Below are 27003 nucleotides of genomic sequence, written 5' to 3'. Positions count from 1 at the left end.
TACTGACCAGTACACAAAGAAAAACAATCTGATATTCTTTACATTGATTTCTGTACATTTAATAGTTTTCCAACTTCACACATGAATTTCTAGACATAATTCTTAAGTCACAAACTTTATTTACTCATCGTTATGCTGAAGCAAACCACATCCTTCACCAATGAATGGGTTTTTTTAAGAAGTCAACATGTATTATAAAATACTGGAGTATAAACTACTGAAATCTTATTATTTGGAAAATAGAGGTAATTTTCTCTCTCTCCTTTTTTTTTTTTTTTTGCACAGGACGTGTAGTATAATTTCACATACTGAATGTTTTTACCACAGCTGAATTACTTTCATGAGGGTACTACCAATAATGTGCTAAATGTTCTCCTCCCAGAGGGAAAAACCATAGAGAAGGAAAATATGCTCACAAAACTCTGAAAATTAATTAATGGCTCTGGAACTATGTTCTCTCTTGGGAAAAGGGGTTTTAACCTTATTGAAGAGGCAGGAAAGGCATGGCTCTAAAACCCAGAAACTCCACAATGAATTCAGGACCCAACACCATGACTGACGGCATTTGGGACTAGTGTCCTCTTTGGTGTGACTTCTTGCTTTCCTACCCACAGCTTCCTTGAGGAGCTATGTTTCCATTGCTTCCCTCTGCAGCACTTCTGCCCTATTCTTCCCACCCCAAACTTTCTAGTATTAATGACTTCTGCAGTTTACATAATGTGCTAGAGCAGATTAGAACTGATGAGGCAAAACTGCCATATTTCTTCAAAAGCATTTTTAAAAGAGTTTCCAGATTACTGAGATGATGATCATCAGAAAAAAGTAGTGCTAATGGTCATCAGAGACACAATGATCAAAAAGAAAACAGAGGAAACAGGAACAAGCAAGAAAAAAGCCAAAGCACAAATATTCAAACTCAGAAGACTAAAATTAAATATCCTAATCCACATTCAGATACCTATATAATTGGCCTGATTTTCAACAGTGCTAAGGATCTAATTATTTTATTTAGGTGCCTAAGTTTTGATACCAACATTTAAAGATTTTGTGACAATTTTTAAAGTATTACAGAAAATAATCACATTTACAGTAACAGTGAAAAAGTAAAGAGATGAATACAGAATTTACAAAACTATTTAGCATAGTATTTCATACATGGTGCCATAGACTCCTAAAGGAAACACGGTTCCCAACCCCAAACCTGTCATAACTATAAACAGATAATGGACAAAAGTCCAAGAATTTAAACAATAGAATGATCACCATTAAAATGCAATATTTCTAACAGCTACCACACAAATAGTATTTGAGTTACTATGGTATTTCCCTATACATAGTACAGGCAATAATCATAGTATTGTGTGATAACTTGTTAAATGCAAGCTTGTAATGGTTACCACTGCACAACACTTAACTTGCCCTTCATAATTATGATGGTAGATTCTGCTGGAAAAAGCAAATATGATAATCTCAAAGTTGAGAATGCCAAAGCTGTTGAGTTTGGTCTACTTAGATTATATATGAACACACAAAACTACAGGCAATTGTATTTGTCAATAGGAACTCAGGTAATACAGTGATGAGACTCTAAAAATAGGTAGACCACGTGGCCAAGTATTTAAAGAGCAATACAAATTTTAAAATAATAGGTAGTGAAATAGCTCTGCTAACTAGATTTAATAGGGAATTAAGATAACGTGACTGATTCATTAATATTTTAAAAGAGTATCAGTGGAAAGAATTCAGCATACCTGTAAATGAAGAGAATTTGGAAGTAGAGAAGCTAGGTGATCACAAACAGCCATGTTAAGTAGGATGCTGGTGGCTGACAATAATGCCAGGGTACTGGATTTCATATTAAGTGATAGTAAAGCAAGGGATTTAGACCTAAATCCAACAAGATACTTAACAAGATTACATGTCCCTGAGTATGTGAGGTAGTTCCACTGACATCAATGGCACTAAGCATGTGTTTAAAGTACCTTACTGAATTAGTGAAAACTAGATGATTTTAAGACATACTATATAATTAAGGCACAATATATTAGAAATCTTAAGGTAAAAGAAATTAGATTTAAATGAAGGATATCAATGTCAGTGACAGGAAACACTTCCATATATGCAAACATTTGATGCATTGTGATAAGAACTGCATTTTTAAACACTTTTTATCCGCTCAGCTCTTTCCCCACCTTTCTTTAATCACTATGTTTACAATATATTACTTTGGCATATATAACTTATTATTCAGAATTTTTCAGGCTCCTTATAAAACAAAGTATACCTAAATTATTTTAATATAGTTATTTAATATAGAAATCCTATTTTTACTACTCAACTACAGAGAAAATTGTAATTTGGTGAATCATGCAATTCTATGTTACCTAGTAAGGTGTAACCTGTAGTTAAGTAATTAAGGAGTCTAATACACTGTAACTGAACATTTTAAAGACTGCAAAAACAGATTCATGTGTTGTGTACGTCGTTAAAGATTTTACTTGTTCTTTGAAGAACACAGATATTGATTTCTTTGAGATTGTAAGGTATGAAGAACTGACCCTAAGAGCCCTGTGTCATATTGAATTTACTGACGATCATATAATACAGTCTGAAAGGCATATTAAAGTTCCTGCTTTAGTACAAGCATTTACAACTTTATTATCTCAACAGGGAATACTATTCAGAAGCCAAGATATTTCAAGACCATTAATCTCAACTCACTTGGGAAATCAAAGAAAATAAGCCCTAAATGTTAAAAAGATTGGTTAAGCTTGTTTTAGTTTAGTGCCCATAAGGCATGCAGATGGCTATTGTTAGGCAAATGAATTACAAAACGTGAGTATAGAAGGGTGGAGAACAAAATGTCTCTATAGTTGATTTACTACTATACACCACCAAATCAAGCAGCCTGGTACACGTTGGGTTGAAATCCTGACCCTATTGAAGTCAATGGGAGTTTTGCCATTGACTTCAGTGTGGGCAAGATTTCATCGCCTGCCTTTAATTTCGAATTCAGCCTAAATAAGCAATAACACTAAAACAGATGCTATGATAACACTGACAGCCACTCTGAGGAACTGGTGACCTCAAATTGTGCCAGCGGAGTAGGAAAGGTCTTCAATATCATGAAATAATCGATCAAAAATTAATATTCTATATAACAGAAACTAGCACAAGTTATTTGAACCAAATTTTAAAAAAATAAACAAATGATCAGTTCTCAATAACTTTCATACGGCAAATATAAGCCATTAATATCAATATCTTGCCAAGAATCCTATTCCTTTTCTAGTGTCTACTCATGTCTCTCCCAACCCACTTCCCTGATTGTTTGTTTATATTTATTATGATTGCATTAGTGTGGCATCTACGCACCAGACAAGCACCTCTTTGAAGTAGAAGAATTTTATCTACATTTAACAGGTGGGGAAACTGAGACAAAAAGAAAGAATAAGTGATTTGCCCAGGAAGCCTGTGGCAAATTTGAAACCAGATCTCCTAATTCCCAGTCTAGTGACCCTTCCCATCTTAGCAGAAGTTTGATTAGACCAACAGGAGAATGGCAACTCCCTGTGGTACTGGTGAGAGGAAGCACTATGCTACAGGAATGATATCATTCATAGATAACAGAGAGAATAAACAAGAAAAATCCAGATATCAATTCTAACATTAACATTAATACCAGATACCAATTCTAACATTAACATTGATTTTTTTATAAAGCATTTTTTCACTATAATCTATTGTTCTAGGGTGTAGAGCAAGGTCATATATAAAATTTGGCCCTGCTAGTCTCTAAACATTTAGTTTTATTAAACGTGAGAAGAAAATGATTGTCCAAAGAAAGCAAGGTCCTACACTTGACGTGATGCTATTTCTCTTTGTTTGGCTGTAACATAACTTTTGAAAGCTGCATCTGATCAATTCCAAAATTTCAAGGAATGTTCTAAGCATCAATGGGCAGAACCACGTTGCTTATGGTCAAAGTCAGAAAACGATCAGGGCAAAATGATGGACACATGGAGTCCCTGCCATCTGGCTAGCAGACCCATCTGCTTCCACCAGCTCTGTAATAGTCTATAGATCAAAATAAATGCATAAGGGCATTAGCATCTTCCAGCATAACATTACTCCCCATCTCAGCTCTGACCATTGTCCCTGAAGAAGAGCTCTGTGTAGCTTGAAAGCTTGTGTCTTTCAGCAACAGAAGTTGGCCCAATAAAAGATATTATCCCACCCACCTTATCTCTTGATTAGAAAGTTGACACCCTCAAATACTTATCAGCCACATGGAAAGAAAAGAAATAAAAATTTGGGTGAAGTATAGGGAGAGGGGGTACATAGAGCTCCTGGAATAGGAGACCCTGGTATAGGGGAAGAAGGGCATACAGAATAGAGAGATGGAGGGTATGTGTGCTGGGAGTCCTTGAAATAGAGAGAGATGGGAAGATGGCACACAAGGAGCTTATGATGGGGAAATTTAGGAATGCAATAAGTTCCTTGTGTGCACCATGCACTTGGCCTATACAAACAACAAAGTATGCCATCCTCTAGTTAATTACTCAGCATTCTCTCATTGACATTGTTCAAATTCATGTCTGTTCTTGTGCCAAAAACAAACTATAATGCCACAATTTAACAATTACATGTAATATCGTCCTCTTCTGATCTAACAAATAAATAAATAAAAAGATAAAGATAACTTGTAAAACTGCAGATGCTATTTTAAAATCGTGTTTTAGAATGCTTAAAAACTCTAAGGCTTATTCATTGGTCAATTTAAAAATCAATTCCCAGACCCTCTGTATCCCAGCTCACACTGGTTTTCTGACAGATGTTTCTTTTTCCTCTTATAATCGTTTTCCTCAACTAACGTCATTAAGTAATTTTAAATTAAAGATTCCCTTACACATTAAATCAGACTCTCTCCAAGAATGGTTATTTAATTGGAGAGCAAGGATTTTTGCTTTAACATTCTATCATCCATCTCTCAAAGAAAAAGTTAGCGCTTTTGTCTGTAGTATAGAAGTATTTTCCACCAACACTGTCTCATGCAAAAGCTGATTGGCAGCCTCCCTTTATGGCCATGATATACCACATTTGAAAGACAGATTCTAATTAATACACACTAAAAATTAATCTACAATCTTCTAATCTCAAAGAGCACTGAAGCCCTGAAGATTTGAAGAGAAATGATTAAAATAACTATTGTAATCCTGTTTTGCAGCCAGTTGGTGATATATCTGCAGTGTTTTTAGAGCCATATTGAAATTATTGTGATAATATTGTCATAATAAAGTCAGTTCATGGCCCTTAATTCTGCTCCTCAGGGCAGAATGATTCTGTCCCCAGAAATCTCTAGTCAAGCAGCACACTATATTAAGCGCTGTTAAACTCTGGAAGATTCCATAATCACATTCTAATATAATGCGTGGATTTATACAGATATTGTGTTCCCGTGTGCTTTCTTTTAGAGTATAAGCTTGTTGCTTTGGTCCTGATATTGCAAATTCTTGTGTTGCTCGCAGCAGGAAGTACAAAGCTGATTTGCTCCAAGTTGTCTGTTGAAGCTGATTGTGGTGTCCAGGAAATTTATGCTGGTGTGGCAGTGTTTGATGGAGTCCTAAAGAGAGTTTGATAGATGGGTAGAAGTGGCTGAAGTGTTGGTGGAAATCTATGAGGGGAGGTTAGATTATCTGTCCAGATGATGAAAATATCATCGATGTAGCTCAGGTATATGATTGGTTTTGTAGTCCATTTGTCCAGAAATTATTCCTCGAACTGGCCCATGAAGAGGATGTTATATTAGGAAGTTATATGGGTTCCCATGGCTGTTCCCATAGTTTGAACAAAGTGTTTATTGTTGAATGGAAAGCTGTTATGGGTGCGGATGAAATGGGTGAGTCTGGTGACATGATTGAGCTGGATATATCTGAGAATTGTCCATTATCTTATATATATTTGAGGCAAGCAGCAATTTCATCACTGTGGTGGATATCAGTGAATAGGGAGGTGGCACCCATGGTGGCAACGATGGTGTTCTGAGGGAGGTTGTTAATATTGCAGAGTTTCTGAAGCAGTTGGTTGTGTTCTGGAGGAATCTGGCTCTTTGTGTGGTGAGTGATTTAAGGATGGTTTCTATGAGTCCTGATATCCTTTCAGTAAGAGCGCCATGGACAAGTATGATGGGTCTGCCTGAGTCTTGATATTCTTTCAGTAATAATGCCATGGATAAGTATGATGGGTCTCCCTGAGTTCCCTTGTTTGTGTATTTTAGAAAGCATGTAGAAGGTCCCTGAAATGGTATGTGGGGAATAAGGTTGTATAGTTTCTCTTGGAGTTGCTTAGGGAAGGATTTGATTATATCCCTAAATTCCTAGGAGAATTGTGGTGTGAGATCTTTGAGTTCTTGGTAGTAGGTGCTGTCAGAGAGTTGTTGGTTGGCCTCATTGACATAGTCATCACAGCTGAGGACTAGGAGAGGTCCTCTTTGTCTGCTGATTTGATCACCATTTGGTGGTTGGATTTCATGGACTATATAGTTCTCCTCTTGGGGGTGGAGACCGTGGTAGATGTGATGCCTATTAAGGAATCCACCGTCGATTTTTTTCCCTGAAGCTATTAATTTAATGATCAAGAGTGTTGGTTTCATCTACTGTAGCATGTCTCATTAGATTATTCTTTTTTTCTTATGATTGTCAGTGGAGACATGATAGTTGTGGGTGGGGTCATCTTTGTTGTGAACGAATTCTTTGAGGCAGAATCTAATTCTCCACAAAGTATGGTATCAGGTTCTGTGGTGGGGAAGAAGTACAGTTCCTGGGAGAGTACAGATAATTCAGCACTGGTTAGAGGTAATCTTGGTAAATTGATGATATTGGAGTGTTATGGAACCTGGTGTAATGGTTTCTTCTGGAGGTGATGTTCTCTGTAAGTTGTAAAGCTGGTTGCACTTTTTTGTTTTTGTGCTGGGTGACTATGATATTTTTGGGGGGTTTCTTTCATGAGCTTCAGGTAAGTTTCCCGATTTTTTTTCCTTCCAGTGGGTAGGAGCATGTGATGATTTCTTGTTTCTTTTCCATAAATAGTAATTTATTTGTGAACAGCCTGCCTATTATGCAAGCCAAAAAACTTCTAGTTTCCCTACCATAACCTGGTGTGACATTGTCTAATTAAAATATAACCATGCAAATCATTATTGCAACTACTATTATATAATTGCAACGAATCTTATACAAAACATAACTCATAGTCAGAACGGGTTAAACAGTTTGCAGGCTAACTAACCCAAAACTTACCTTTAAAGACATGTTACAAATGTTAATTAGGGCCATTGCATGCTAAATAGGCTAGAACTTTGAAATGCAAACCTATGTTGTTAGAAGTCAGAGGTAATAGTAATTGTGTGTATCTTAGATGCTACCCCTGTAAGGAGACAGTTCCTGTCTGTCACTATAGCTACTAATTCAGACATCAAAAGGGAGTATTAACATTTAAATGAATCTTGAGTGAAGTAATATCATTGTCTATTTGTCTCTTTGAAGTTTGTAATAGACTGCCTAATGAATTAGTTGCCCTATGTTAAGTTGTGTAACTAATTACTAGTGGTGTTTAAAAAACAAAAGGTTACATCAAAAGCCTGTTATTTACCCAGAACTGTATGGTCAAGTGGATGTTAGAAAACTGTATAAAAGACCCTTGGGTCCTGATTCCGTCATCTCAGATCTGCTTGATGATTCAAAGCAGGGGAAGCTTAAACCACAAGATTGGGAATGGTCCGTCCTGAATATGATATTGGACATTGGACTATAACCTATTAACTAATTTCTAAAGGAACTCTTTGCAACTATATAGCTCACCATCTCTGCTATGTATCTGAACCTCAAGAACTGAACTTATGTCTGTATGTATATCGATCTTTAACCACACCTTCTCTCTTTTGTTTTTTAATAAATTTTGGTTTAGTTAATAAGAATTGGCTGTATGTGTGTATTTGGTAAGATCTAGAATATTCAATAACTCGGGAGGTAATGTGTCCGATCCTTTGGGATTGGTAGAACCTTTTCTTTTATATGATGAAATATGATTTTCAGAAATCTTCATCATATTTGACTTGGGTACCAGGATGGAGGCCTGAGGCTGGGTTGCTTTAAGGGAACTGTGTTGTTGGGTTTTGGGCAACCAGTGAGATAATAAATAAGTTGTTTTATGCTGGCTTGGTAAATTTAGGTATTGAATTATCCACTAGCTTTGGGGTTTGTCTGTCCCATTCTCTGAAGTTCACCCTAATTGAATGACCTCAGCTGGCCCCCATGGGGACCCTGGTCACGCCTCCTCAGTGCCAGATCAACTTTTTCTGATCTTGTGCTCTGCGGTACTCCATTTCAAATCCACACTTGAGCAAGTGAAGATTAGTAGCAAACTTAACAACAGGTTTTAGGCATACTTGATTTCATAGAATCATAGAATTTCAGGATTGGAAGGGACCTCAGGAGGTCATCTAGTCCAACCCCCTGCTCAAAGCAGGACCAATCCCAACTAAATCATCCCAGCCAGGGCTTTGTCAAGCCTGACCTTAAAAACCTCTAAAAAAGGAGATTCCATCACCTCCTGAGGTGACCCATTCCAGTGCTTCACCACCCTCCTAGTGGGAAAGTTTTTCCTAATATCTGCACCTAAAACCTCCCCACTGCAACTTGAGACCATACTTCCTGTTCTGTCATCTGCTACCACTGAGAACAGTCTTAGGTCCATCCTCTTTGAGACCCCCTTTCATGTAGTTGAAAGCAGCTATCAAATCCCCCCTCATTCTTCTCTTCTGCAAACTAAACAATCCAGTCTCTCAGCCTCTCCTCATAAGTCATGTGCTCCAGCCCCCACTCATGTTTGTTGCCTCCGCTGGACTCTTTCCAATTTTTCCACATCCTTTTGTAGTGTGGGGCCCAAAGCTGGACACAGTACTCCAGATGAGGCCTCACCAATGTCCACAGAGGGAAGAATCTGTGACAAATTGCCGTACTGTTCTGCTGGGTCTCGCGCTTTCTCTTCTCGGGGTAGGTTCAGGGTGCTATTGCTTGCCTCTGAACCGGTTCAAATTACTCCACTAGTGTCCTTGGAGGAGGGGAGTGGAGAGGAGGGACCTGGGCCCGCCCTCTACTCCAGGTCCCAACCCAGGGGCCCTGAGGTTGTGGTGAACCACTTGACTTAGGCGTTCCTTCCCCTGGGTTACTTCCCTCTCCTACCCTTCAGCTTGTGAAGGGCTTCTTGCCTCCCTCTACACAAGCCTGGTGCCCCTTACTCTAGGGTTTTTCTGGACTTCACAATCCACTGCAGCACTCTCCAAACTTTCTATTTCTCTCTTATCAAACTCTTCTCTTCTCCAACTCTGCAACCTGCACTCTGCTCCAATCAAACCTTCCTCCTTCAGCTCCCACACGTCTGACTGAAGCAGGGTTTTTATCACATGACTGAAGTCAGGTGCTCTAATTGGAGTCAGGTGTTTTAGTTAATCTAAGCAAACCTTCTTTCCTTGGCAGGGAATAAGGCCCCTGCTAACACTCTCATTGCTGCCCTCTGGCCATGCTGTATCACAAATCACATCCCTCAATCTGCTGGCAATGGCCCTACTCATACAGCCAAAATGCCGTTGGCCTTCTTGGCAACAAGGGCACACTGTGACTCCTATCCAGCTTCTCATCCCACTGTAACCCCCAGGTCCTTTTCTGCAGAACTGCTGCCTAGCCATTACAGTCCCCTAGTCGTAGCAGCATGGATTCTTCCGTCCTAAGTGCAAGACTCTGCCTCTCCTTGTTGAACCTCATCAGATTTCTTTTGGCCCAATCCTCTAATTTGTCTAGGTCTCTCTGTATCCTATCCCTACCCTCCAGCGTATCTACCACTCCTCCAAGTTTAGTGTCATCTGCAAACTTGCTGAGGGTGCAGTCCACGCCATCCACCAGATCATCAATGAAAATACTGAACACAACTGGCCCCAGGACCGAAACTTGGGGCACTCCGCATGAATCTGGCTGCCAACTAGACATGAAACCATTGATCACTACCCATTGAGCCCGATGATCTAGCCAGCTTTCTATCCACCTTATAGTCCATTCATCCAGCCCATACTTCTTTAACTGGAAACAAAAAATTTATCCTGTACATTAGAATAATCATTTTAAGAAATCAGACTATTAAACTATTTCTGTTGGTAAATTAAATTTGTTTTCTCTTCCCTTTAGTTTAGCTTTAAATAATTCTTAAGAGTACTTTTAGCACACATTTTCATCTTCAGACTTTAGTACTTAGTACATAAAGACCTCTTGTTTCAGGAATAAGGGTGGAAAATAACGATACGTTCATGGAGATGCTTTAATTTCTGCCAGACATACAACTTTTGGTAAAGTTCTAAAGAAGTCACAAAAGGCTTCTGCGATAACAAATTGTTGGGTTCAGAGAGAGGAATAGTTGCTCTGAATGGATGAGAAGATTTATTCTCAAACCTATCCAACTTAACAGAACATGTACATCTTAAAGTTTCTACAAGTGCCAGTGTAAAGGAAAAAAGAAAACACACTTGCGCTGAAATCCTGTGCACACTGAAGTCTATGGCAAAACTCTTGTTCAACCTTGGTTTTCCAAGAAAATTATTAATTTGAACAGTTGTCTTTATCTGGGAGAAGATTTATATAGTAAACTTCATTTTGATGACACTGGAAAAAAGTCTAATTACATAGCTTTATACTTATTATTTATGTAGTAAGGATAAAGTACAAATACTTTTACTGTATACAAGATGTGAATTTTGGTTACAGAAATGCAAATGCATAAAGACACTTCATTCGGCATTCCGTCTGAACCCCCGTTGACTTCTGTCAGAGTTCAACACATGGAATTATTTTAACATATTACACCTTACTGTCCCTAAGTACTGGACCTTTAATTCCTTCACTGTAAATGTCACTGTTCTATGGATTAGTATCCCATGGCCCTAAAAAAAAAAAATTCATTTTGATGTCTGAAATGCCTTTTTTATGTTTTGTGTTTCTAGTGTTTCTTCATTAGTAAACAATTTCTCAAGAATAACTATAAATGGAGTCTGTATTTTTAAAGGGTCATCCAAGTTCCAAATCTATTTTCTTTCTTTAAATAGTATAGAGCATGAAATCATTTGTTTGATAGTGGTCTGTACAAATATAAGTATTAACTAAGTATTCTCACTGCTATATCAGATGACAATTATTGTAAGTTCATGCTGATAAGATATCAATACCACCAACCGCCAGTTATGAATTATTTAGAAGAAACTTTTCAGTTCACTGAGCTATGTAAATTGAAATAGACAAAGAAAAAATACACACTGGTATTTTTTTTTCCTGAAAAAGGTTTTTAATTTTTAAAATGTATGAATTGAAAATGTACCCTCTCTCAGCAGAGATGTTTTTTTAGCAGGTCCAATGAAGGTGAGAAAAGTAAAATTGAACTAAATGCTGCATTGCTGGGAATCTGTACTCTTCCAGTCAGCTGACTGGCCCCTATCTGTCCTCCTTACAAACATAACATTTCTTTCCATCCTCCCAAAATATCCCATAGCAGCACTAGAGGCCAGCTTTGTGACTGGGATAGGAGCCAAAGACACAGGCCTCCATCCAGCCTAGGGCCTTCACCTGGACCGGAGACAGTGTCTGCCTGAGGCCTTTTTTAGCCATTGTTCAAGAGAGTAACACATTGGAATAATTTTGCTATTAGTTAACAGGTGTGGGGGATTTATACTGTTTAATTTTTTTTCCAGCATTCTCTTCGGCTGTAAACATATCATGCATGTCTTGCTATGTTTTTCCTCCCGGGTGTTATGATGTAACATGCTGCTGGGGACACCCACAGCTGTGAGTCACCTTTCTGCCTCAGCAAAAGTGAGCTTTGCTGGAGATTAGACGGCCTGTTTTCCTTACCAACAAACTCCAAGTCTCTCCCAGCCCAAACCTTGCTTAGCTGGTAACAATCAGTGAACTTCAGCCCCCCAGCACCTCAGAAAGGTTTCTCTGCAATGTGCAGCCCCTATCACTAAACATTTATACAAGATACTAAGTTCACTGCTCTTTCAAAGAGTCAGTACAATATAGTTTATTAACTTAACTGGGGTAAACACACACTTTCCTTCAAACAGAGCACTGAGTTGTTTCATAATAAAAAATAAAACAATTTTATTAACAACAGGACATAGGTTAAGTGATACCATGTAGAAGGAATTAAACCTAGAAATGGTTACAAAGAAACAAAAATAAAAAACTTTGCAATGGCTAAGATCTACATTAACAAGCTACAGTCTTTGTTCAAGGTAGTTTCCTCAGTAAATTTTCTTTCCCAGCAATAGCTGGCTAACTCTTAGCCAGGATCCCCACCAAGTCCAAGTGTGGGTTTTCCTTCTCTCATCAGATGAAGGATAATCCAAGTCTTTCTGTTTCCCTTATATCTCAATCTGGCTTTGTTTCAAGGGTCAAATTGATTCCCTGGGGTTCAGTCTGCTGTTGCTTATGGAGCAGGGGCCACTACATCTCAATTAAGATGCCCCTTGATGTGTCCCAATGTGATGATTCCTGCTGCAATTTTACAATATCAATGTTCTCTTTCTGCATCCTTCGATATAAATGAATAGCCCAGTGAATTTGGCCACATCTGGTTTGAGGTGTTGGCCTCTTTCCTTTGTCTTGAGAAAACCTGTTTATCCACTCCCCCAACATGCTAGCTGTAAACACCTTTTAGGCTATGTCTACACTGTGCACCTTACAATGGCATACCTGAGCCGCTGCAGCTGTGCCGTTGGAAGATGCACAGTGTAGCTGCTCTTTGTTGCTGGGAGAGAGCTCTCCCAGCAATTAAATAAAACCACACTGAATGAGGGACAGTAGCTTCATCGCCGGGAAAGCGTCTCCCACTGACAAAGCACTGTCCATATTGGAGCTTTTCGTCATTAAAACTTTTGTTGTTCAGGGTTTTTTTCACACCCCTGAGCAACAAAAGTTTTAACAACGAAAGTACAGAGTAGACATAGCCTTAGTCACAGACTTTAAAGCATAATGTAAGTATATAAGTGAGTATCCATAATTCCACACACTTCGTCACATACATTTCACAAGGATATTATTGACATTCTTCATATTAATTTGACAGTTTTCAAATTAAACCTTACAAGGCATATTTTGTTCAGATATCATCACAGCATTGTAGGAGTGAACACCGGGGTGCCTAGGCACATACATGGATTCTGTGATTTTCATGGTTTTTTAAAAATATGACTTTGGGCATTTTTATATTAAGTAGATATGATGGTAAAGACCAGAGCCTATCTTGCTAAGAACTTTAAGAGCTGTAAGCCTTTCTTTCACCCACAGCTAGGCTAAGAGACAGCAGAAGCTCAATAACAATACTGCCATGACACAAAGATAACCAGTGAGCAGTACATGATTTTAAGTCTTCCAAAGAAGAGGAGGCTCTCCCTTCCCCAATGTTTGTTTATTTATTTACTTATTTATTTATTTTCGGGTGGTGGAGGGGGGGTTAAGTTTAAAATGATAAATTGAGTTCATACATAACTCGCTTATCTCAACTAAAGCACTGTTCCTAGTTACTCACAGTAAACTAGGGAAATATAAATTACATAATGTAAAAAGTCTGAGGTATAAAACTATGTCTGAGACACAGTGACATTTTTACTATACACCTCTACCTTGATATAACATTGTCCTCGGGAGCCAAAAAATCTTACTGCGTTATAGGTGAAACCGCATTATATCGAACTTGCTTTGATCCACTGGAGTGCGCAGCCCTGCCCCCCTCCAACGCACTGCTTTACCCCTTTATATCCGAATTCATGTTATATCAGGTCACATTATATCGAGGTAGAGGTGTATGGTCAAGACTTTTGCCCTTTTCATGATGATCACTCTGCAATATGCCATTACATAAATGCTGTAACAACACAATTAATTCTCTGTTTGCAGTGATACACACACTACACAAAAACTGATCCAGTCTTAAAGTTAACATCTACTTGGGACAATCCTCCAGATTATAAATTCCAATTATTATTTTAACCCAATATTTTGCAATTATTATAATAAAGCTAAACATGTAATCATGCTCTTTGTGTAGTACAGAGCCTACAATGGTTTTGCAGCCTTCTGCTGAAGATGAAGTGAGCATACATTAACTAAATAATAATCAGACAGGAAGGGTGATAAAGGTCAACTCATTTAGAAAAGGAGAGAAGCATGCCTTCATTCACTTCAATGAGACGCCCAAGGATGTACCTGAGAACAGGATTTGGTCCTAATTATTCCTTGTGCTCTTGCTGCTCTACCTTGGTAAGTGACTAAAAAAATCCATTATTCATAAACTTTGGTTCTAAGGATTTAGTTTCTTTTCTTTTATTCAGATTTATTAAGTGTTTTTGTCCAGCAATATATTTAATTTCTAACACTGCTGCTTTGGGGGCCAGTTATTGAGCTCTAGAAAGCTGGTTTATGCTAAGAAAGTAGCTGACTGCACCAGCTGCAATTGGCAAAGCTAGAGCAAGCAATCCTCACTAGCTTGGGGAGAATTGCACTAAAGAAAGACTCAGGCTAGCAAAGTAATGCTGAAATTAATCCCTGCTAATCTATCTTGTGAAAGATTAATAGTATCTGCAGTTAGAATATTAAATATTGAAACTGTGGCTGCAAGAAGGCATTTCTTCATGGTTTATTTTTACATGTTACCACAACTAAAATGGCTCAGGAATGTTACTGTTTTCTGATGTCAGTCCCAACAACAGCATAGATGTCCATTTTTCCTCACATTGAGTTCAAACTGTAGAATACCACTCTTTGACAGAATAGCAACTCCAGCCAACTCCTGGTGAGCTGGTAGGAGACCAAATCTGTTTTAAAAGCCTAAACACACAGAGAGAAAAATAAACAAAATCAAACCAATACCAACCTTCTGAACTTTATGGGTTGCACAGCAATTTGCACGTAAAATAAGGTTGATTGAGCAATACAAAAGGCCAATATAAAATAGAGCATTGTTTTCAAGTAGTGAAGTTACATTAATACGAAAATGAAAAAAACGAATTAATCTGCAAACTTGGCATTTTACTCAGGAAGGTGAATTCACCACCATTAAGATCTCCCGTGTCATCAAATACCACCACTTCCTCAAAAATAGAAAGCAGATATCCGTTTTATGGACTCCAAGCTGATGATCTTAAATTCTCTGATGCTTTGGTTCAATAATCTCAAACAAGTAAGCGAAGAAATATTTTGAGAAGCAGCAAACCAACAATAACACACATCAGGACTGTAGTAGTCTATAATGTATACACAGCCATGAGTATGCTTTCTGTTGTCTCTCTCAGACATTTAATCTAAAAAGGGATCCACTGCCAAACTGTTTAAGAATAAGAAAACTTTTTCTTTGCTTTAATTGTTATTCCTGAATGCTCATTATAGATCATGTCTTCTTTCAGTATGTGTTTACACTACTTTTGTATATTTAAAAATACTGGATATTTCTGGTATAGGTAATGTAGGTTCAACTGGAGCCAATAAGCCCTTTCTTATACCATATGAGAAGTCAATGAAGGTTTAATGTTAGCTATTTGTACAAGACAGCATAATAAAACCTTGTTATAAAAGGAATAGTTTAAAGTGTTGATGCAGAGAAAATTACTCTCTGTTTCTCAGTCTATTGGCACCAAGGAGCTTTTCAGAACTTGTAGAAGTTCTGAAATAAACAGCAGCTGACAAGTGCTGTGGTATAGTCAGAGGGTACTTTAATTTACAAGATTTTGGATGGAAGCTGCAAATCCAGATTATCTTCCTTAAATTAGAGTATACCACTCTGTTCTCCTTCCTTTACAGCAGTGTTTCCCAAACTTGGGACACCGCTTGTGTAGGGAAAGCCCCTGGCAGGCCAGGCCAGTTTACCTGCCGCATCCGCAGGTTTGGCCGATTGCGGCTCCCACTGGCCCCGGTTCACTGCTCCAGTCCAATGGAAGCTGCTGGAAGCGGTGGCCAGTACATCCCTCAGCCCAGCGCCGCTTCCAGCAGCTCCCATTGGCCTGGAACAGTAAACCACGGCCACTGGGAGCTGCGATGGGCCAAACCTGCGGACGCGGCAGGTAAACAAACAGATCCTGCCTACCAGGGGCTTTCCCCACACAAGCGGTGTCTCAGGTTTGGGAAACACTGCTTTACAGTATGCTTTTCAGAAGATGAACTACATATATTTCACAATCTATTTGGGAAGCTTTTATCAAAGTGATTTGAATACCAAGAATAAATACAAGAAACAAAGGTGTATATAGCAGACGTACATAAGAAGAAGAAAGCAGATGCATTTTCAGACTTGCCTAGAGGACAATGAGATTCTGTTAGGAATATAAATCCAAGGTGAATTCTCTAAAGTTAGTCCCAAAGTGTCACAAATAAACACAAATGCAAATTATATTTTGACACAGCTGCAAGACTGCATTTATGGTTGCTAAGTTTCCTCTTTGAAAGTCACCCAATTTAAGAATTCCTGCAGTACATGTAATCGTTTCAGAGTAATGAAAAACAAACAGAACAATGGAACATTTCAGCTGGGATATGAGCAGCTTTGTGTGTTTCTTTCTAATGTACATTTAGCAGAGACATATTAGTAATTACAAGGAAGAAACTTTTATCTTAACAGTGCTATATTTTACTTGCGCAGACACCACACACACATCATAATGCATTTTAATGCATATTCAATTTAAATTATATATTTTAATTTATAATCAATTTTTAATGAATAATAGAAATCATAAAAATAACCAGCACATGGCATCAAATACAGCCAGGGAGTGCATAAGCCACAAGAATGCCATCATCATTAGAGGTGAACTGGTAGTAGAAATGCCAAACTTTTCATGGATTTTGCCCAAAAACTCTGAACACTGAGTACTTGAGGCCATATGGCCAAATCACTAAGACATTCAGGAAAAACTTCCACTGCAGTCATTGGGACTTCATAAAGGCTGCAGAACCAGGCCTATAATCTTCTATGGTATGATTACAAGAGGAAGGGAGCATTTGGGTTTCTCCCACACGTCTTTTCTCCCTTGGTTGGATCCATATAAAACAACACACTCCTGTAATCACTATACGAAACTTAAGGTGTCACTTGGATGGTAACCTAGATAACACATTAGTTCTTTGAAAAATCAATTTTGGTTTTTCTATTATTTATTATATACAGATTAACATCCCTGTAGTCAACCCTAATTATTAAGTTTAAATTGTGTTTTTATTTCAGAAAAAAATGTAAAATGAAAAAAATTGAACACACGTAGGTAAACACCACCTTTAGAAGGGCTTGTCTTATGTTCTTAAGCACAGGAAAGAGGAAAATTACAAAAGCTAGCAAGGGACAATGGATTTGCACTGTTGTCTTGATTATTTTTTTTAAGTTTTTATAAGATGCTGTCTCTCTGACTGCCCTCTGTACTTCCCCTCTAGCTATTCTAAAACTTCTCTGTTCTATCCTCATGCTGCTCTTACAGATACTCACTAGGACAGCTCTGAGATGCTCACTCTGTTACTTAATGTACCCTCAGGTCACACTCATCCTCCATCTCAGAAAGTCATGAGCCATGTCTTTCTCTCCGTTTCTCTTAAACTCTTCTGGGACCCTTTTTCCTCCATTCATCCTGAACTCTTCTGGGTTAGTATCTCTGATATCACTACAAGTCTCTATGATTCTCTCTCCATCTAACTGCCCTTAGTGCCATGATACTACTAAAATGTTCTTAGAAAAGAAACAACTAAGGGGGATACAATAAAGGTCTATCAAATCATTAATGTTATGGAGAAAGTGAATAGGAAGTGTTATTTATTCCTTACACAAAGCAAAAGTTAGGTGTCACCCCATGAAATTAATACACAGCAGTTTAAAACAAAAACAAGGAAGCACACAGTCAAATTGTGGAATTCATTGTCATGTGATGTTGTGAAGGCTAAAAGTATAACTGGGTTAAAAAAAATAAATTCATGGAGGGATAGCTCCATCAATGGCTATAGCCAAGATGATCAGGGATGCACCCTATGCTCCAGATGTCCCTAAACTTCCAACTGCCAGAAGGTGGGATTGGATGACAGGAGATCATTTGAAATTCCTCTGTTCTGTTCATTCATCTGACACAAGTTGCTGTCAGAAGACAGGATACTGGGCTAGATGAACCATTGGTCTGACCTAACATAGCCATTCTTATGTTTACCTGACAATCCTCCTCCACTCTCTTAGCCTGAGCAACAGCAGAGCTGGTACGAGTGGTGGAAGATTGCAGCTCCCTTCTCCTTACCACACCATTCAGCTTTAAAAGCACTTTGAGTCTGAATACATCTAAAAATACACCTTTGGAAGGGAGGGGTAAGAGGAGAGGAATGATGGGGAGTGTTTTAAACAAACAATGTAATGAAAAATATTGTGAGAATGGAGACAAGTCCATCTTAATCAGCAAGGCTGTTGACAGGCACAGGGGTGAGGACGGTAAATTATGCTAAAATGACAAACATGTTTCTTGATAATAATCTCTTGAGGGAGTTCCCTGTTTACAAGACAACAATAGTATCCTGGGCAGATAAGCTCACTGGCCTTCAACCTTATATTATGTAGCTCAGAAATGGTTACTACTTTGTAAAAGAAGAAGCACCCTCAAGTAATCAGATAAATATTGAAATATTTTAAGTGCGATTTATGGAATACTAGATTCATTAGCTTAAGTGTCACATGTTCGGTAATTACAGCAATGAAAAGCATGACAAATATTAAATTTGCTCTAGAGTTTGTAGCGAAGTGAAATCTGGATTCAAAATGTGTGTCTGCAACAATTAATTATATACTCTAGCTGAGAAGTATAACAAGGAACTGCAACTATCTTGTTGTTACGTGACTATGAAAAGAGGCCACAGGTAACTATCATAATGTAAAGGTATAATGTGAATGAAACAAACAAAAAAAAATTTACATGGCTTTTTACATTTGTATGAACCATGAATATATTAATCAAGGAATGGTTTTGTTGTAGCAACAAATCAGACAGAGGATCTCCTGGATATGGGATTTACAACACAGTTTTGCAGTGAGCTGCACAGGTTACTTACAACAGACATCAGGGATAGTCTAATCAGGCTAACTAGAGAATAAAGTCCACTTAAGATGCCCATGGAGTTCTGACAGATCAGGATTACATTAAACAAAGCCCTAATCAGAAGACAAGGACCTAACATTAAAGTTCATTTGTGTTTAAAATATGAGGGCTCCCTAAACTCCCTGTGGTATGGTCTTCTCCAAATGTGGCTAGCTCTTATAATGGTGACCAGTTCAAATGGCGGCTCCAGAACCTTCCGCTAACAATCTACAGTATTTGTACACTGTGATTTTACGCACATGTCTAACACAGAATTTTGAAAACTATCGTAAACCTTATAAGCAGGGACGGCAGGTTTGTATAATTTTTGGTGGTGCCCAAAACGGGTCCAAGTCCCTCCCCCCACACACACCTGCCTAAGGCTCTGGGAGGGAGTTTAAATGCAGGATGCAGAATGGGGCGCAGGCTCTGGGATGGAGTTTGGGTGCTGGACACAGGCTCTGGGCTGGGGCAGGGGGTTGGGGTACAGGAGGGGGTTTGGGGTGCAAGCTCTGGGAGAGAGTTTGAGTGCTGGGTGTGGGCTCTGGGCTGGGACAGGGGGTTGGGGTGCAGGAAGGAGTTTGGGCTGCTGGGTGTGGGAGGAAGTTTGGGAGCTGGGTGTGGGCTCTGGGCTGGGATGGGGGTTGGGGTGCGGAGGAGGTGGGGGTGTGGTGCAGGAGGGGGTTTGGGGCGCAGGCTCTGATAGAGAGTTGGGTGCAGGAGGGGTGCAGGCTTTAGGAGGGAGTTTGGGTGCTGGGTGCGGGCTCTGGCCTGGGACAGAGGGTTGGGGTGTGGGAGGGGATGCAGGACATGAGGGGGGGAAGCATAGGAACTCTCCCCAGCCTTCTGCCTGCTGGCAGCAGTGAGCTCCTGGGAGAGAGGGGGCACTCCCTGACCAGACACTCAGCGAAGCCCCCCCAGGCTGCTGCTCAGGAGGTTCAGCCAGGATAAGTGCCCCCCCTCCCCAGAGTTGCCTGCCGCGGTGTGTGGGGGGGTGGCTGCCATGCACTGCCTTCCTCCTCAGGCCAGCTGCCACCTCAGCCTGCCTCCGGCGTTGCTCCCTTGTAGCCAGCCACAGCAATGGCCGGTGAGGGAGCGCAGCGTGGAGTGGCAGGGAGCAGCCACCCGCTGCCCAGGGCAGGTAAGCTGCTTGGGGGAGGAGCACGTGGGGATGGGAACGGGGAAGAGACATGGGCCTGAACATTGGTGGAGTCGGGCCCCCAGGCCCTGAATTTACTGGAGCCTGGGCACCACGGGCCCATACAACTCACTGTCCCTGTTTATAAGTAACTCTAAGCCCACATATTCTTGTCCTTGCCCAAAATAAATCTTGGGGAAATTAAAGATCCCTAGATATTTACAACCAGAAGGGACCATTATAGTAACCTAAGCTAACCTTCTGCATAACAGAGGCCAGAGAATGTCATCCAGTAATTCTAGCATCAACCCTACAATTTCTCAGATGAATTAGAATACATCTTTTTAGAAAGCCATCCAAACTGCTGATTTTAAATCTGAAGCCTTCAAGTGACTGAATATCTACTGCACCACATGGTAAATTGTTACAGTGATTAATTACCCTCTCTGTTAAAAATACAAACCTAATCTAAATTTGTCTAGTTTCAGTTTCCAACCACTGGATCTTGTTAAGCCTTTGTCTGCCAGATTAAAGAGCTCTCTACTATCAGAAATCTTCTCGCCATTTAGGGGCTTATAGAACATCTCTTAACCTTCTCTTTGAAAAGGTCAGCAGACTGAGTTTCTTGAATGTTGGCAGGTTTTCCAGACTCAGAATCATTCTTGCAGCTCTTTTCTAAATGATTCAACATCCTTTTTGAAGAGTACATACCAAAACTCAACTGGCTATAGCATTCCTATAATGGTTTCACCAATATTGCATACAGAGGTAATATTAACTGCCTAATTCTACTTGTTGTTCTGATTTATACATTCAAGGATCACATTAGCCCTTTATAACCGCAGCATTGCACTGGTAGCTCATGTTCAGTTGGTTAACTATGATCACCTCTGTCCTCTCCAAAGTCATGGCTTTCCAGAATACAGCTACCCAGCCTGTAAATTGATATACATTATTTGTTCCTAGATATATGACCTGTCATTTGGCTATTTTATAATGCATGTTGTTCAAATGATCTATGTAACAAGAAACCTATACCCTACTGTATAACTGACCTGCCTTTATCATTATTTACCACTCCACCAATTTTGTGGTACCTGCAAACTTCACCAGCTATGATTTTATAAATTCTCCCTGATCATTGAAACAGATATTGAATATCATTTGGCCAAGAACAGATCCCTACAGAACCCATCAGAATATACCCATTGGGTTATGATTCCACCCCATATCTTTTTAAGATATATCTGTTAGCCAGTTTTTAATCCATTTAATGCTTGCTGCATTCATTTTTTAAAATCAGACTGTTGCGCAGTACTAATTAAAATGCCTTACAGAAGTTAAGTATATTAGGTCAATAGAACCTTTATCAGCCAAAATTTTACTCTCAAAAAATATCAAGTTTGTTTGACTGAGACCCATTTTTCATAAAAACATGTTTACTGGCATTAACTGTGTTATTGTTCTTTATTCTTCACTGATTGCTTGTTTCAACCTTTACATGGGTTTTGCCCAGGGTTGATGTCAGTCCTATAGTTACCTTAATAATTCCATTCCCCTTTTTAAATATTAGCACAAATTTAACTTTTTTCCCCAGACTTCTGGAACTTTAATAATATTCCAAAATTTATTGAAATCAACAGCAATTATTTTATTAATTCATGTGTTTCTATGTGCAATTCATTCACTAAACTTAAAGATGGAAGAAAGTTCTGAAAAATTGCTTAATGGAAGAATATACACTTCAACTTTTAACACACTACAATTTAGAGGCAACATGATTTTGATAAACTACCTGTGCTTATTATACTCAATTGAAAGAACTTGTCAAGTATTCAAATGTGTGGAATTTAGATGATATTTTAGAAAACTGCCAGAAAAAAAGAAAGAAAATTAAAAGTAAATTTCTAAGGTATTCTAAGCATCACTTCTATTTTAACAGGGGAACGAATATCTTTTGATGAGATTTTGTCTAGTCCCTTGTGGAGATGTACCAGTGATGAAGAGACAAGCACAGATACCTAATTCTACTCAAATCCATAAGCCTCAAACGTCAATGTACTATGAGAAAAAAAGAGTGGATAAAAAACTGATTGAAACTAATACAATTTTGGTAAGAAGAGAACAAAAGGAAAGGCAACAAGGAACAAAAAATGCCCAGTTCATAAAGGAAAAGAAGGAATTCACAATGAGAAGAGAAACTTTCAGCAGATGGGGAAGTTGCCTCAGTGATCAAAGCGATCAGCCCAAGAGTCGGAAAGAATCTCTCAGTACCAGCACTGCTCTGCAAGATGCTGTTGCTAACAAATCTCTTACTTGAGTTGGTGAGATCGTCTTGTATATGCCAAGAGGTAGGTTAACTTCACTGATGACATGGGATTAACTGGATATTAAAGGTTTATCATAACTGAAGGTTTATTAACAGCTTCTCCTGTTAAACATTAAAGAGTTTGACATCATATTCCCCCACCCCCTATCAGTGTTTCTCAACCTGCAGCCCGTGGGCTGCTTTCGGCCAAATCAGCACAGAGTTGCAGCCCATATGATATCCGCGGTGCCATACAGGTAGTATTGGATACGGCCCACATAACACATTGTAGGCTGCATATGGTAAATAGGTTGAGAATCACTGCTCTCTCTATATATATACGCACAACACACACAGAGACTGCATGTATGGGAGATTCTTCATTTTCAACAATCTGCTAGTTTCAAATCACCCTTTAAGCAAATATGTGAGTTACCATATTCCAGCTTTTTGTTATGTCTTTCCACTACAGAGTTTAATCTTCAATATTCTCTGTACCTCTGTGCTCTGAGAAGTGATCGAGAAAGGACATGAAGATGCACAAAACCTGGCAGCTCTGGCTCAGGTGGGTAGGGTTCAGGGGTGTCTTGGGTATAGCTGGGTGGGTGAATCTGAGCGGGTGGCTGCTGGAGGTAGATGGGTACTAAGACTTCTGGTGAGGCAGGGATGGGCTAGGAGGCTGTTCACATAGCTAGAGATGGGTATTTGTTGCTGCTAGGTTGTGCTGGAGGACCAGAGTCTGGTGCACCTGACTGAGAGACGTGTGTGTGTGTGGGGACAAGAGAGAGGGAGCTTGGGGCTCATACTGGGCCTCTTAATTTTTGCCACTGCTGTCTCCTGAGTGCTCGTACCTGGCTGTACTCAGCAGGGGGAAGAACAGAGGCATCGCTTGGCTGTCTGCTCAGTAGCACCATAGAAAAAATCAGCAGACAAAAAGCAGAACTGAATACAATTGCCTGCAGCCTTCCTGCAGCTCAGCCAAAAGAGTGACATTCAGGCTGAAAACTGATTCAGTTTCTTATTTCTGCTTCATGGACTGTCCCAAAGGACATGGAAATGTCATCCCATCCACCTGTGCAATTCAATGCAAAACCATCAACATAATTTACAAGTACCGTTCTTATTAATATCTGGAGCCTCCAAATTATCTACATTAGTTACAAACTGTTATGGCAATAAAAAAGAGAAGTCATGTACAATTAGGAAAAAATAATTTTTATTTCTTATGAAAAGCACTAGGGCTTACAATGACTAAAGAAGAATCTGCATATTTGAAGTCGGCAACTCCAATTCCCGAGTTTAACCTTTAAAGCAGAAATAATACACATGGAGCATAAACAATTTTTCTTTGAACAGGTTGCCATGCTGTCAGATTCAGCTACATATTTGTTATAACTATGCAAACTCAAAGGGCCAAAAGTCAAGTGAGAGCAATATGCTTCCCTAAATGTATATGTACACATTTGCTCCTCCGTGTGGTAACTTAATCCTTCTCACCAACTAAATGGCTGCATTGAGGTTGTATTTTTAAAATTACCAAATTCTTTTCTACTGTTTTAGTGAGATTTTGAAAAAAGGGATTATCTCTGATTTTAAAGAACAAGTAAGTGTTCATTTGATAAGAACTGATGTTATTTTCCCCAATACACATATATGTGCGCACGAATGGAGTCCTATGTCATGGCTTGGGCTAGAGATTCCACCACTACTTCTCTGGCTGATAAGATCAAAGGTGAAAAATCAGTGGGAACAGTAGGCTCCTCTGAGCAGCGGTTCTCAAACTTTTTTTTCCGCAGACAACTTGAAAATTGCTAAGGTCTCGGCAGACCACTTAAGGATCTTTTTAAATGTTGTTTGTACCATTAGCTAACTATTGTAAAGCGCTTTGGATAAAAGCGCTATATAAAAAAAACTTAATTATTAACTTCTTTTGTTCTACAAATAAAAGCACATAACTCATATTTTAATATCAGTAGTCCTCCCTTTCTAATGCGATGGATGTGCCCTTTTTCCCCCATCACAACAGCCCCCGAGTTGGAGCTGGGAAGGAGGGGGGGTCTCTTCCCAGCAGCCACAGCCCTGGAGCTGGGGAAAGTTGCTTCTTTCTCTGGACATTGCAGCCCTGCACATCCCAAATTCCCCCCACTCCCTCTTCTCACCCCACTGCCCCCCTCCCACCTACTTCCTATTCCCCTCAAGGTCACCACCTCACCTTGCATGTGCATCATCTCCAGGATCCAGGCACCTAATTAGTGGAACCACACCTGCATGGCTCCACTAATTAGGTGGGTGGCCCTTCATTTTCTTGTGTGCAGCCGCCCAGGTGCGCATCTTAGAGGGAACTATCCACAGGCCACTTGAATAGAGCTCGCGGACCACTGTGGTTCTCAGACCACAGTCTGAGAACCTCTGCTTTAGAGGCTACATTTTTTAAAAGGCGGGGTTTCCTCCATGAAGCTAACTTGCAAAATACCAAGAGAATAATCAGCATTTGTCTAGGAAAAAAGCCCTTTGTGAAGGTTGAGAACATGAAAACATGAATTCCTTTGATACAAGTGGCTCTGTCTATGGAACAGCACTCTCATGGATTTTCAGTATAAAAACAGTATGTTATTTCCCAAATGTTAAAGATTCCACACCAGAACAGTCAGTACAGCAGGGCATCATGATTCGCAACTGTTAGCCACTGAGATTACTAAATTGGGGTAATTTTTACCATTCAATTGAGTGATATAAAACATGTGATTCCTATTAATCTTAAAGTGAGTATTATGGATATAAACTGATAGTCTCAAATAGATTTATGATTCCCCAGCCCTCCATCCCACTATCCCTAAATTCAGCTATTTAAATTGAACATATACTTTTGGCTCATATGTTTGCCGCTCCTGTTTTTATATTCTTTAAAATTGATGACAAGGAAATGCTATTAGTTAACTAAAGCTGCAGGAATACAATGAAACTTCAACTTATAGACCTCATATAGACCTCAAACTAAAAATCTTCCATTTCTAAAAGAGTCTTTCAAACTCATGTGCATTGAGAATCCTCCTGATATTTCTAATCTTTAGGCGTATACTCCTGAGTTGCCCAACGGTATAAGAAATTGCCTAACTAGCTTCAGGACATTTTTACCATTTTTATTCTGGAGCTTAGCTCCTTGCCTGCTAATGCAGACCTGTGAAGAATATCATAGCTTTTCTTGTGGCTAGCAGAGGTACACTGATTTTGAACCTACATCCTAAACATACTAAAAAGAAAAGCTCTGAAAATGTCCTTGATATTTCATTACAATAACATAATTCTATAACAAAATTCCCACTGTCCTTGCACCCTACTCTTCTCCCTCCTGATATTCCTCATGGAGTAGATGGTGCAAAGAAACAACTAAAAATGCTGTACTTAGTATCAATAACTTCGGTTGGCTTACCAAATGCAAAAAGTACAACTGGTTTTAGACAGGTACAAATATCCCCAGACCTTTGGTGCTCCAATCTCTATGCCTTCCCCTCTCCATGTTCAGGGGGCGGAGCTTCTGCAGTCTTGGGGTAAAGGAAAAAGCATGCTGTTTGGATTCCCTGTAGCAAGATCTGATGACCAGCTTGCCTAGTGGTCAACATGTGGCCTTATGGTTTCTGCCAGTCCAATAGTCCCAGTGGGGGGCCCCAGCTGAGGCCTCAATTACTCCCTCATGCTCAGATTGCTCCCCTGAATTCAGTCACTATAAATGAGCAGGGGGAGGATAAGTTAGGGGGACCCAGGCCCACTCATTCCACTGAGTCCTGACCCAGGGCCCTATAGGTATATCAAAGTGTCCAGTCCAGTTACTGAGCTACCCCAAATTTTGTTTCCACAGGTCACTTTCCACCAGTCTGGAGCACCTCAGTTTGGGAGGTGGTTGCTGGCTTAGCAGACTCTCCTCAGTTTCTGGTCTATACTGCATGATGAGGTCAACGTCAGCTGCATTGTGTTGACCCAGCTGTGGAAGTGTCTCTATTTAAATTAATGCCTGCTGACGTAAGTGTCTCTCTACATCCATTTAGTGACACCACCTCCCTGAGCGGGACAGAGTCACAGTTGATCTAATCAGTTCGATGTAGATTCAGGGTAGACACTGTGTTGCTTACATCAACTGTGACTGACTTTCAGGAGCAGACCCATAGTGCCCCCCGCTGACAATACAATCAACGTAAGTGGTCTTGGTGAGGATCTGCACAGCCGACACAAGGAATCAAGTGTACACACACACACAAGTGATTTAATAAGTGTGGGAGCTGTATGCTGACATAAGTTAGGTCAACATAATTTTGTAGCGTACACATGGCCTTAGTATCCTGTTCAGTCAGTCTCTCTCTCATAGGCTTATCT

General features: G+C 39.5%; 1 protein-coding gene across 3 annotated transcripts in view; it reads right to left on the bottom strand.

The window, feature by feature from the left end:
- The window catches only part of SNX29 (sorting nexin 29), a 459625-nt gene that overhangs the window by 146101 nt on the left and 286521 nt on the right, over positions 1-27003 (bottom strand). The gene's annotated exons all lie outside the window — the stretch shown is intronic.

The sequence above is a fragment of the Chelonoidis abingdonii genome, chromosome 9, assembly GCF_003597395.2.
Source record: "Chelonoidis abingdonii isolate Lonesome George chromosome 9, CheloAbing_2.0, whole genome shotgun sequence".
Lineage (NCBI taxonomy): Eukaryota > Metazoa > Chordata > Testudines > Testudinidae > Chelonoidis > Chelonoidis abingdonii.
Note: the sequence above shows the minus strand (reverse complement) of the source record. Positions and strands in the feature narration are given on the sequence as shown.